This window comes from Mobula hypostoma, chromosome 1 (genome assembly GCF_963921235.1).
Source record: "Mobula hypostoma chromosome 1, sMobHyp1.1, whole genome shotgun sequence".
In the NCBI taxonomy this organism is placed as follows: domain Eukaryota; kingdom Metazoa; phylum Chordata; class Chondrichthyes; order Myliobatiformes; family Myliobatidae; genus Mobula; species Mobula hypostoma.
In genome coordinates this window covers 232,258,942-232,271,503 of record NC_086097.1, presented here as the reverse complement: position 1 = coordinate 232,271,503, position 12,562 = coordinate 232,258,942, and the positions used below count along the sequence as shown (strand labels likewise).

Genomic DNA, 12,562 nt, shown 5'->3' with positions numbered 1-12,562 from the left:
GGCCAGACTAAGAGAGGTCCACTGGTCCTCTAGTTTTGGGGGTTCATCTCAGGGCTAACAACCCTGACTGGTCGGAAAAAATGCTATGGAAACAGCAATGAACAATCCTTCTACATCTGAGTGTGATTGTATTCCTGTGTCTCCACCCAGGACTTGCATGACTGACAATAGTGAAAACTGAAAGGATTCTACTGACACGATGAGATGGAGGACCTTCACTGCTGCCCCAAACACCAGCAGTGTAACGGGTAGTAAGTAAGTGAGTAATTCTGTGTTGAGAATGGAATGGAAATGTTTTGGTCATTGAGATTATGTGTATATTAACACTAACCATTCTTTATTGAATGAGACAGGAAAGGTATAACTTATTTTACAAATTAAGGTGTGCTGTAAGTGGATTGAATTTGGATGGAGATGCTTCCAGAATTTATAAAGACATAAAAATAATAGGAGCAAGAGACAACCATTGGAATTCTTGAATGTTCTCTACCATTCGATAAGATCATGACTTTTTTTTTTACAGTATTTCAACATCATCTTCCATGGTGACCTACATGTCCCTTGTTTCTCGTGAATTCCAATATCTATCACTCTGAGGCAACAAAATACTCAATGTCTGAGCATCCGCTACTCTCTGGGATTGAGAATTCTGAAGAGTTCTTGGAATGAAGAAATTCTTCCTGATCTCAGCCTTAAATGTTATCCTAGTGAAGTCCCAAGCTCTCTAGCCAAGGGAAACATTCTCTTGGAAATCATTCTGCCAAATCCCTTCAAAATCTCTGTACTTCAATGAGGTCATCTCTCTCTCTTCTAGATGGCCAGGAATGAAGACCCGTTTCTTTTCTCACGTCTGAAGCTAGTGCTGTGAATATTGTGGGGTAATGTTGACAATTGGTAAAAGCAATTGGTTTCAATGCCAAGTAAAATTATAGAAAAGTTATGACTTCCAAACATGCCTATTCAAATGCTTCACTCTGCCATCTGCTTATCAAAGAGTTCATCCAGGCAGTGAGAATCGGAGTTGGCTGCTCCACCTATAACGTGCGGGGAATATTGCGCTGGTCCTGAGGATCCACAACCACTAACTTGCTAGAACATTTTGCTAGAAGCCCACTGCTTTGGGAAACTTGGTCAGAATCTGATAGCTTGCAAAGACCTTCAGATAAAGTATCAGTTAAAATTGCCCTTTAAGATCTTTTCAAGAGTTTTTATAAACATCTCTAGTAACGCTAAATCAGTTTTTTTGATGTACTAAAGATGCATAATGTCTGGAAATGTTTTATAAGTGTTTTAGATTTCTAATTGAAAACTTTTTAAAAGTTTGGATATTTCAATGTCACTCTGTGTTTTTAATAGATTTAAGTTTTTACAGTCCTGGCCAAGTCTATGTCTGGGATAGGGACTTGGTCATTTGTTATTTCCTGTTTCCCTGTTGGGGGTCTTCTTTGGTTTTTGCTCCCCAAGTATATAGGGAAATCACAGATAGATGTAGGAGGGAAAGAGTTGTAGTACAGGCCGACTCTGAGCGATAAATGGGTTCTGTTTTTACAGGCGCCCTTAATTTAGATTCAGATTCAGAATTATTTGTCGCATGAATATCGAAACGTGTCCTTTGCACTTAACCAACACATCTAGGGCTGCACACATTCCAGCATGCTCATACTGTTCAGCAGATCAACACAAGCCGCATCAACAGCTTCAGCATCACAAAACAAAACAACAGCAAAACATAAACAACAGGAATTCTGCAGATGCTGGAAATTCAAGCAACACATGTCAAAGTTGCTGGTGAACGCAGCAGGCCAGGCAGCATCTCTAGGAAGAGGTACAGTCGACGTTTCAGGCCGTGACCCTCCGTCAGCAAAACATGACCCTTTCCCTCTCTGTACACCCTACTCTGCAATTTTGGGTGGGGGGCTCTCTACCGAAGGAGGTGTAAGGCGCTCCTTCCCGCCACTAGCCTGGCCAAGGTGTAGCATGTCCTTAGACCCCGATCAGGGTCACATGAAACCACAGGAGCAGGTGGTGGATGGTCATATTAGCAGCTGGTGCATAGCACAAGTCCTGGTTATGTGACCACTGACACTAAGCAAACAATCTCTGGAAAGTATTGACAATAGCTGGGGTCACCTGTCTTGTAAAGCCACTGCCCAGAAGAAGGCAATGGCAAACCACATTTTTCTGTAGAAAAATTTGGCAAGAACATTCATGGTCATGGACAGATGGAAGACCCTGATTGCTCTTTTCATAGGACACTGCACATAATGATGACTTTTTGATTGAACATTATAGAAACATAGAAAACCTACAACATAATACAGGCCCTTTGGCCCACAAAGCTGTGCTGAATATGTCCTTACCTTAGAAATTACCTAGGATTACCCATAGCCCTCTATTTTTCTGAGCTCTATGTAGCTGTCCAGGAGTCTGCCAAAAGACCCTATTGTATCCACCTCAACCACCGCTGCCGGCAGCCCATTCTACGTACTCACCACTCTATGCGTAAAAAACATACCCCTGACATCTCCTCTGCACCTACTTCCAAGCACCTTAAAACAGCGTCCTCTTGTGATAACCATTTCAGCCCTGGGAAAAAGCCTCGGATTATCCACACGATCAATGCCTCTCATCATCTTATAAACCTCTATCACGTCACCTCTCATTCTTCGTCACTCCAAGGAAAAAAAGGCTGAGTTCACTCAACCTTTTCTCATAAGGCATGCTCCCCAATCCAGGCAACGTTCTTGTTAATCTCCTCTGCACCCTTTCTATGGTTTCCACATCCTTCCTGTAGTGAGGTGACCAGAACTGAGCATAGTACTCCAAATGGGGTCTGACCGGGGTCTGATATAGCTACCACATTACCTCTCGGCTCCAAAACTCAATCCCACGATTGATGAAGGCCAATGCACCGTATGCTTTCTTAACCAGAGAGTCAACCTGTGCAGCAGCTTTGAGTGTCCTATGGACTCGGACCCCAAGATCCCTCTGATCTCCACACTGCCAAGCATCTTACTATTAATACTATTTTCTACCATCATATTTGACCTACCAAAATGACCACCTCACACTTATCCCGGTTAAACTCCATCTGCCGCATCTCAGCCCAGTTTTGCATCCTATCAATGTTCCACTGTAACTTTTGACAGCCTTCCACACTATCCACAACACCCCCAACCTTTGAGTCATCAGCAAATTGACTAATCCATCCCTTCACTTCCTCATCCAGGTCATTTATAAAAATCACGAAGAGAAGGGATCCCAGAACAGATCCCTGAGGCACACCACTGGTCACCAACCTCCATGCAGAAAATGACCCATCTACAACCACTCTTTGCCTTCTGTGGGCAAGCCAGTTCTGGATCCACAAAGCAATGTCCTCTTGGATCCCATGCCTTCTTACTTTCTCAATAAGCCTTGCATGGGGTACTTTATCAAATGCCTTGCTGAAATCCATATACACTACATCTACTGCTCTACCTTCATCAATGTGTTTAGTCACATCCTCAAAAAATTTCATCAGGCTTGTAAGGCACGACCTGCCTTTCACAAAGCCATGCTGACTATTTCTAATCATATTATGCCTCTCCAAATGTTCATAAATCCTGCCTCTCACGATCTTCTCCATCAACTTACCAACCACTGAAGTAGGACTCACTGGTCTATAATTTCCTGGGCTAACTCTACTCACTTTCTTGAATAATGGAACAACATCCTCAACCCTCCAATCCTCTGGAACCTCTCCCATCCCAATTGATGATGCCAAGATCATCGCCAGAGGCTCAGCAATCTCCTCCCTCAACTCCCACAGTAGTCTGGGGTATATCTCGTCCAGTCCCGGTGACTTATCCAACTTGATGCTTTCCAAAAGCTGCAGCACATCCTCTTTCTTAATACTACATGCTCAAGCTTTTCAGTCCACTGTAAGTCATCCCTACAGTCACCAAGATCTCTTTCCGTAGTGAATATTGAAGCAAAGTACTCATTAAGTACCTTTGCTATCTCCTCCTGTTCCATACACACTTTTCCACTGTCAGACTTTGGTCCTATTCTCTCATGTCTTATCCTCTTGCTGTTCACATACTTGTAGAATGCCTTGGAGTTTTCCTTAATCCTGTCTGCCAAGGCCTTCTTATGGCCCCTTCTGGCTGTCCTAATTTCTTTCTTAAGCTCCTTCCTGCTAACCTTATAATCTTGTAGATCTCTATCATTACCTAGTTTTTTGAACCTTTCGTAAGCTCTTCTTTTCTTCTTGACTAGATTTACAACAGCCTTTGTACACCATGGTTCCTCCGCCCTACCATCATTTCCCTGTCTCATTGGAATGTACCTATGCAGAACTCCATGCAAATATCCCCTGAACATTTGCCACATTTCTTCCGTATGTTTCCCTGAGAACATCTGTTTCCAATTTATGCTTCCAAGTTCCTGCCTGATAGCCTCATATTTCCCCTTACTCCAATGAAACACTTTCCTAACTTGTCTGTTCCTTTCCCTCTCCAGTGCTATGCTATGTATATTATCCTTGACTTCCTTTGCTAACCATCCAGCAGATGATGCTCTTCTCATCAACTCCAACTTTCTAACTGGGATGGATCCATGCTGAGTTTCAGGGACCAGCTGCATGAACGCACATGCAACTGGTTTCCTCCCATTTTCCAAACTCATACCGGTTAATGGGTTGATTGGTTTTGTAAATTGCCCTGTAATTAGGCTGGGGTTAAATAGATGAATCACTGGGCCAGAAGGTCCTGCCCTGCACTGTATCTCTGAATAAATAAATCAATCAATAACTATCTGTCACTCTGCATCTCTGTCCTTTCTTTCTTTATTTTCTCAGTTTACAAACAACTTCACCTCCATGCCGCGAAAATTCTCTTTGCTTAAGTTAAAAACAATGGCTTTGGTCCTGTTGTGTATGCCCGCAGACTGCATCTGGAGTTGTATTACATTGTGATTACCGCCTCCTAGCGGATCTTTTGACTTTAAGATCTCAAAGTTAAAAACTCAAAGTAAAATTTATTATCAATGTACGTTTGTACATACATGTTACCATACACCACCTTGAGATTCGTTACCTTGCAGGTAGTTACAGGAAAATAAAAAAATAAAATAGAATTTATGATTTTAAAAATCTATACATAAACAAAAACTGGCAAGCAACCAAAGTGCAAAAAAAAGACAGATTGTATAAATAATAAAATATTGAAAACATGATTTGTAAATAGTCCCGAAGGTTGTGTAATCAGTTCAGAGGAGTGGTGGGTGAAGTTATCCAATCTGGTTCAGGAGCCTTGTGGTTGTGGAGTAATAATTGTTCTTGAACCCGGTGATATGGGACTTCACACTTCTTTACCTCCCTCCCTAGATGGTGGGGTCTTTGATGCTGGATGCTGCTTTCTTGTGGCAGTGCCCCATGCGGACGTGCTCAGTGGGCATGAGTTTTGAGCATACGATGTTGCGTGGAAAGTACAAGCTCCCACCCACCCTCCTCTCCCAACTCAGAGACTGTGTTGGTCATTAACACAAAATGACGCATTTCACTGTATGTTGCAATATTTCAATGTACATGTGACAAATAAAGCTAATCTAGCTTTATTTCATAGGGAGGGCTTTGCCTGAGATAGACCGAGTTGTATCCACCACTTTCTGGAGTCTCTGACACACACCACAAATTGTTCTTCCACAATAATTTTACCAGACTGATTTTTTTCAGTTAGTCTTAAAATTCCCCCATGACAACCGAAATCCCCTTCAAACGTGCTTTAATTTTTCCCCATTTATGCTCCAGCCTCCTATTGTGAGTCAGATGTTGGGGCCTGTAGACTGCTCCCAACTGTGACTAAATGAAGAACAGCACACATTGCACTTGTTATTCCAATGACAATCAATGGGCTGGGCCCAGCACGCATGTGCAATCACGAAGAAAGCACGTCACCACCTCTACTCCCTTAGCAGTTTGCGGAGAGTTGGCTTGACATCTAAAACTTTGACAAACTTCTATAGCTGTGGAGGGTATATTGACTGGCTGCATCACAGCCTGGTATGGAAACACCAATGCCTTTTAATGGGAAAACCTGCAAAAAGTAGTGGGTACTGCCCAGACCATCACGGGTAAAGCCCTCCCCGCCGCTGAGCACCACTACATGAAACGCTATCACTGAAGAGCAGCTCCCATCACCAGAGACCCCCACCACCCAGCACCATTCTTCTCGCTCCTGTCATCAGGAAGAAGGTACTCATGCTGCCAGGTCCAGGTACAATTACTACCTCTCAAGTATCAGGCTCTTGAACCAAAGGAGTTAACTTCATGCAACTTCACTTGCGCCATCACTGAAATGTTCCCACAACATATGGACTTACTTTCAATGACTCTTCATCTCATGTTCTTGACATTTATTGCTTATTTATTCATCATTATTATTATTATTTCTTCTTTTTCTCTTTGCGCAGTTCGTTGGCTTCTGCACTCTGGTTGAATGCCCTAGTTGGGTGGTCTTTCATTGATTCTGTTATGGTTATTATTCTTTAGGTTTATTGAATATGCCCACAAGAAAATGAATCTCAGGGCTTTATATAGCGGCATAATGTACTTCGATAATAAATTTACTTTGAACTTTGTCTTTCTGGAGCTTTGTGCTGAAGTTGGGGTTTGTAGGGATAGAAACAGTGTAGTTTGATTATCTCCATCGTTAGATATGCATCTGCTACTGGGACAAGTTCAAACTCACTGATGTGGATCTTTGCCAGAAGGGCAAAGTACAGTTTCTCAACCGCCAAGCTTTCTCCCCAAAATAATCACTAATTCCATGGAAAATTGATTTCATATCACATTGAAAACAACTTGCAGTTGTGATCCAATTCTCAGTAAATGTTCAGTTTTTGACTGTACAGTGCTGACTGAGCAAGTAGTATTTGGAAATCAATTTATACAACTGGATTCCACCAGGCGGCACTGCAACACTACTAACACAGAGCTTCAAAAGTTTATCAGCTATGAAGATTATTCTGTAAACTATCTCGTTAACATTTTTCTACAGTGCTGTGCAAAAGTCTTATATATATGTAGCTAGATATAGCTTCATATATATAGCTAGGGTGCCTATGACTTTTGCACAGTACTGTAGTAATTTTATGTATTGTACTGTACTGCTGCTGTAAAAAATATCTGGACATATGTGAGTAATGATAAGCCTGATTTTGATACTGGTCTCTGTTGGGAACTGGGAGTGGGAAGAGAGCAGGGAGAGGGGAGGAACTGGGAAGCACCAGAGAGACATTCTGTAATGATCAATCAACCAATTGTTTGAAATCAAATGACCTTGCCTGGTGTCTCAGGGCTTGGTATGTTTGCACCTGTGCCACGCCCTGCCCTGGCACTCTCCTATCACCAGGCCCACATCCCTCCCGCAATGCTCCACCCTCACCACTCCCAGCACCCTTTGCTCCCGTCAGATTTACAAACTGCTTCACTCTGACAAATACAGAAGTCTGCAAATATCTTAGCTATCTTGCTATAGAGATGTGCCAAGACTTTTGCATGGTATTGTACTCAGAGCCATGCACAAAACGCTTTAATCAAAGGACTTTTTCAAAAAATTGCAAATATTTGATTTAATGTCTGGTGTTCAGACCTCTTCCAGTTGAAAATGTTTCATCAAGGTACCTGAAGTGTAAACCAGATGACTATGCCTTTGTTATACTTCACACAGTCAAGATAAAAGGAAAAATGTTTGAAAAATATACAGCCTGAGACATTTCCATTGGATAGCCATCAGATTGTAGTTACCTATTGTTTTCGAAATAAGTCACATGAAATCTCTATTGATTTAAGATGGGAGGCTTAGGTCTGAACAAGTTTGATAAAGTATTTAGAAATTCTGAGACAATGTTTTTCACTAAGCAGTAAACAAGAAAGTGCAAAATAATTAATGCTGGGCGACTTATAAATATTGGACTTCTGGCTGTGAGCAAGCTGAATTCTTGTTGTGAACCAGGAATGTAAACGTAGGTGAAGCACTTCCAGAAGGAATGACATATCTGATTTGCAATCAGGATTTCCTGACCTGTCACCAATATATAATCACTCCAATTGACTGATTATCTTCAGTTTTTAGCATGGCCATGTCACATCTGCTGGTAACTAAGGAAAGAAGCACTCCTGGACTGAAAGACTGAAATGCCCTTTTTGTTTGGGGGGGGGGAGTGGAGGGTGGTGTATTCGGGCTTCTGCTTTTCCCAACAAGAAGTATTAAAAAGACCCTCAAAGTTCCAATTCAGGTTTCCAATTTATATGATGGCCTTTATAACTCAGCTCATCGCAAAAAGTCCATTAAGTAATCTTTAAAATTTAGGAACACTTCAACTTGCACTAAACAAGGCTCCAGAAACACACATAAAGATAGAGAAAAGGTTAGCTTTATTTATCATTTACATTGAAAAGTGCAGTGAAATGCATCGTTTGCGTCGAGGATATGCTGGGGGCAGCCCACGAATGCTACCATGCTTCTGATGCCGTCATATAGGCCCCACAACTATCTTGTATGTCTTTGGAAGCCCGTGCCCTCACAAGGTGAACATACAAGCTCCTTACTGACAGCAGCAGGAACTGAACCTCGATTTACAGCTGGCTCTATAAAGCATTTGGATAACCACTCCACTGCTGTGCCCCACCACGCATATGACTGCATTAGCCGGGAATCAGATGCAGACCTCCTGCACAGCTGGTGAGAATTCTCCCACTGAACCACCAATGCAGGTGGCAATACTCCGCAGGGTGTTGCAATGATTTTGGGTTAAGAATACGTATTGCACATGAGAACATGCATTGTTTTTTTTTCCAAAGCAGCTGTTGAATCTCTTGTGCTCATTTCAGAGAGTGCATGGGGCCTTGGTTCAGTATTTTACCCAAATGGTCTCCAGCAATGCAGTGCTCCCTCAGTTTTGCACTGGAGTGAGGTACCACAAACACGTGCAGCACAGCAAATTGCACTTTGCACACTGTTTGTTTGGCTGTCGTTGTTATGGAGATTTTACTTGATTATATTGCATTTCTTTACTCCACTGTGAATGCCCACAAGAAAATAAATTTGTTGATAAATTTACTTTGAAATTTGAACTTTGTCCACGATGCCTAAGCTGGCCAATAATGGAGTTATTTAGGCGACTTTACAGTACCAGTCTGTAATACATTCTGCCTTTCATAAAGTGACCTCTGGACACCATTTGATTACTCTATGGGTGTAAAACATGTGCCTCTACTCTCCTCTAATCCTTCCATAGTTAACTTAAATTTGAGACCCTACTGCCAAGAGAAATATGTTCTTCCTGTTTTCTCGGTCAAGGCCTCTTATTATTTAATACCAATCCCTGCTTAGCTACAAAGAGAACAACCCCAGCCTAGCTGGTCTCTGTTTAGGAGTATAATTCTGGAACTTTATGCTCTTGTCTTTGAAGTAAGACTTGAACTAACAACCTTCTGACAGAGAAACAAGTAGACTACCAACTGTTGAACAGTCGACAATGATAATGATTTAAGGGGCTTTTTTGTATTTCCAATAAAGAGGATTACTTGTGTAACACCCTGGGAAAGGTTTCACTGCTAACAAAATGGTCTTTCTGTAGAAGCAGTGTTTGGTTAGACCAATGGTTAGAGATAACGGGTGCTTTGGAATGTGAGCCATCCAATCAGGGGAGCGGGTTTTAGTGTTGTGCGCCAGACAGTGGTGTGAGCTGGGGTGGTTTGTTTGGCGGGAAATGAGGGAGAAGACACTGGACAGAACTAGTCGTAGTATTCGACCCGGTGGGGGACCATGATTCGATGGAGCAGGGTGCCAGAGTCTACTGAGGTTTGGTGAATATAACTTTTGGAAGAATTGAGCTCCACCTCGTGCATATTTGACTGTTTAATTATTATGGGCCCTTTTTGTTCTTTTTTCTTTCTTTTCTTTACTAACTCTTCAATTAAGTTAAGATTCATAAATATACTTCCTTTAATCATATGCAGTGTGCTGTCTGTTATGTCTTGGCACCAAGTTGTAACAGGTTGTACACAGTATCCACACAAACCGGCATTTGGGGTGAGAGAGCCGTCTCAGTCTCAGGGTTCGGTGAGACTGGAGTGTGAATTCCCTCGACTTATGCAGCCCAAGGAAACCAGCGAATGGGCACAGTTGTGTAGCGGTTGGTGCATTGCTTCAAAGTGCTTGTGATCACCGATCGGGGTTCAGATCCTGCTGCTCCCTGTTAGGAGTTTGTACTTTCTCCTCATGAACACATGGATGCCCTGGTTTTCTCCCACATTCCAAAACCGTTAGGATTAGCAAGTTCTGGCTGATCTGGCTTTGGACTCAGCTCCATTTTCCTACTTTTCCCCTATAACCCTGAATTCCCCAAAAATTTATTTGAATTTTAAATATGCTTACTGAGGTATCCTGTACTGTTTCCCTGGGCAGAGGAGTCCTCAGATTCACTGAGAAAAGTGAAAGATTTTTGTGAAAAGCAGTTCCAAAATCTATTCCCCTGAATCTTGAGACTATGTCCACTAGTTCAATCTCACCTACCTGTGGAAATAATTTTCTGTCTATCTAGCTAGTTCGATCTTATCAACATACACAAATGCTGGGGGACCTCAGTAGGGCGGGCAGCATCTATGGAAAAAGTTTCGGGCCGAGACCCTTCTGCAGGACTGCCAAAGGGTCTTGGTCTGAAACATCGACTGTACGTTTTTTATTTATTTATTCATTTACGGGATGTGGGCATCGCCAACTAAGCCATCATTATTGCCCATCCCTAGTTGCCCTTGAGAAGGTGGTGATGAGCTGCCTTCTTGGACCACAGCAGTCCCTGAGGTGTAGGTACACCCACAGTGCTGTTAGGGAGGGAATTCCATGATTTGGACCCAGTGACAATGAAGGACCCACTTCCAACCTTATGACGGAAGGAAGGTCATTGATGAAGCAGCTGAAGATGGTTGGTCCTAGGACACTTCCCTGAGGAACTCCTGCAGTGATGTCCTGATGATGAGATGATTGACCTCCAACCACACAACCATCTTCCTTTGTGTCAGGTATGATTCCAACCACTGGAAGGTTTTCCCCCTAATTCCCATTGACTCCATTTTAGCTAGGGCACCTTGATGGTCAAATGCTGCCTTGATGTCAAGAGCTATCACTCACAACTCACCTCTGGTATTTAGCTTACCTCTGGAGTTTAACCTCATGGTATACTGACATCAAAGTTAAACTGCTTACTACAGAAACAAATTTAATTTAAAAAAATTCTGTATTCATACACATTTTCTGATTAGCTGGGAGACTTCCACTGTAACCTATAGATATATTTTCAATCCAATTTTGGAAGTGTAGATCCTGATCAAAAGATTTCAAATTTCAAACAGTCAAAAATAAATCTGAAAAAATGCCATCAATTTTCAAAGTATGTGGATTAATTAATGTCATGTTTATTTTTGTCCATATTAAGAAGATGAAAAAATAGCATTGACACGTCACATCAAAGATTAGTAAAAGCTACAGTTTATTTTCTTCTTTAAATAAATAAATTTTCATTTTCACAAAGTGCCAAAATCTTGAAAAAAGACTTTGGAGCCATGAACCAGAAAACTTCACACACCCTCCTCTCTTCAATCATCCCACACAAATATTTTTCAAGATTCAAGAATTTTTGCTGTCTGCTCAAGAATTCCTCGCAAATTAATATTGTAGGTTAAAATGCTCCAAAACATTTATGTAAGAATGTCTCTCAGAGGCTTTTTACAGAGAAATGGTTGAACATCTGCATAGCTTCCTTGTATCTCAGGCCCCTGACAATGGGATCTATACCATAGCTGTTCTCTGCACAGTATTCATTATCTCAAAACCATTTTGTTTCTTGGTGGTCAAGATTGGTCATGCTGTTCAGGGTGACATCTGATTGAAGAAATGTACAATTAAGGAGGGGCACCACTCAGCCAAGTGTACAGAGGTGAACTCAGGGTACAGATGCGTACTTGGATGCCATTATACGTCCATAGGCAGCTCAGACCCTGCAGGCACCAAATTTAGGCTGGGTCTAAGTTCAAAGTTCAAAGTTCTTTATTATCAGAGTATGTATACATTATACGACCTTGAGATTCGTCTCCTAACAGGCAGACACAAAACAAAAAAACCCAAAAGTGTTATTCAGATTCGGATATGGCCCAAGTGCGGAGTAAAAGACACTGAAGCAGGTCGATAGTTCACAAAACTTTATTGTGAACAGTGTTAAAGTAAACAAACAATAAACGCTAGGCCAAAATAGGGCCGTTAACTAAAACTCTCAAATGGGAAATGAAACCTATACTGCGGCTGAAAATAAAATCTAAACATTAAGCGAATACCGCTAGTCTTCAAAGTCAGTTGACTCAAAAGTCCAATCTCTCAGGGAAGGCTGAAAGCAAACAGGCAGCGAAGCGTTGCTGTGCTCTGTCCAAGTCTCGACAAGCACTACGGCGACAAGTATGGAGTTAAATACTATCAGGATTAAATAATAATTAGCTGACACGTGCAAATTCACAAGCGCAATT

At 41.8% G+C, this 12,562-nt stretch overlaps 1 long non-coding RNA gene across 1 annotated transcript in view; it reads left to right on the top strand.

Moving 5' to 3' along the window:
- The first annotated feature begins 234 nt into the window (after nucleotides 1-234).
- The window catches only part of LOC134355746 (uncharacterized), a 57,067-nt gene continuing 44,739 nt past the window's right edge, over nucleotides 235-12,562 (top strand). Inside the window, exon 1 of the long non-coding RNA XR_010020170.1 lies at nucleotides 235-255. This is a non-coding gene — a long non-coding RNA (uncharacterized LOC134355746). The remainder of the gene's footprint in view (nucleotides 256-12,562) is intronic.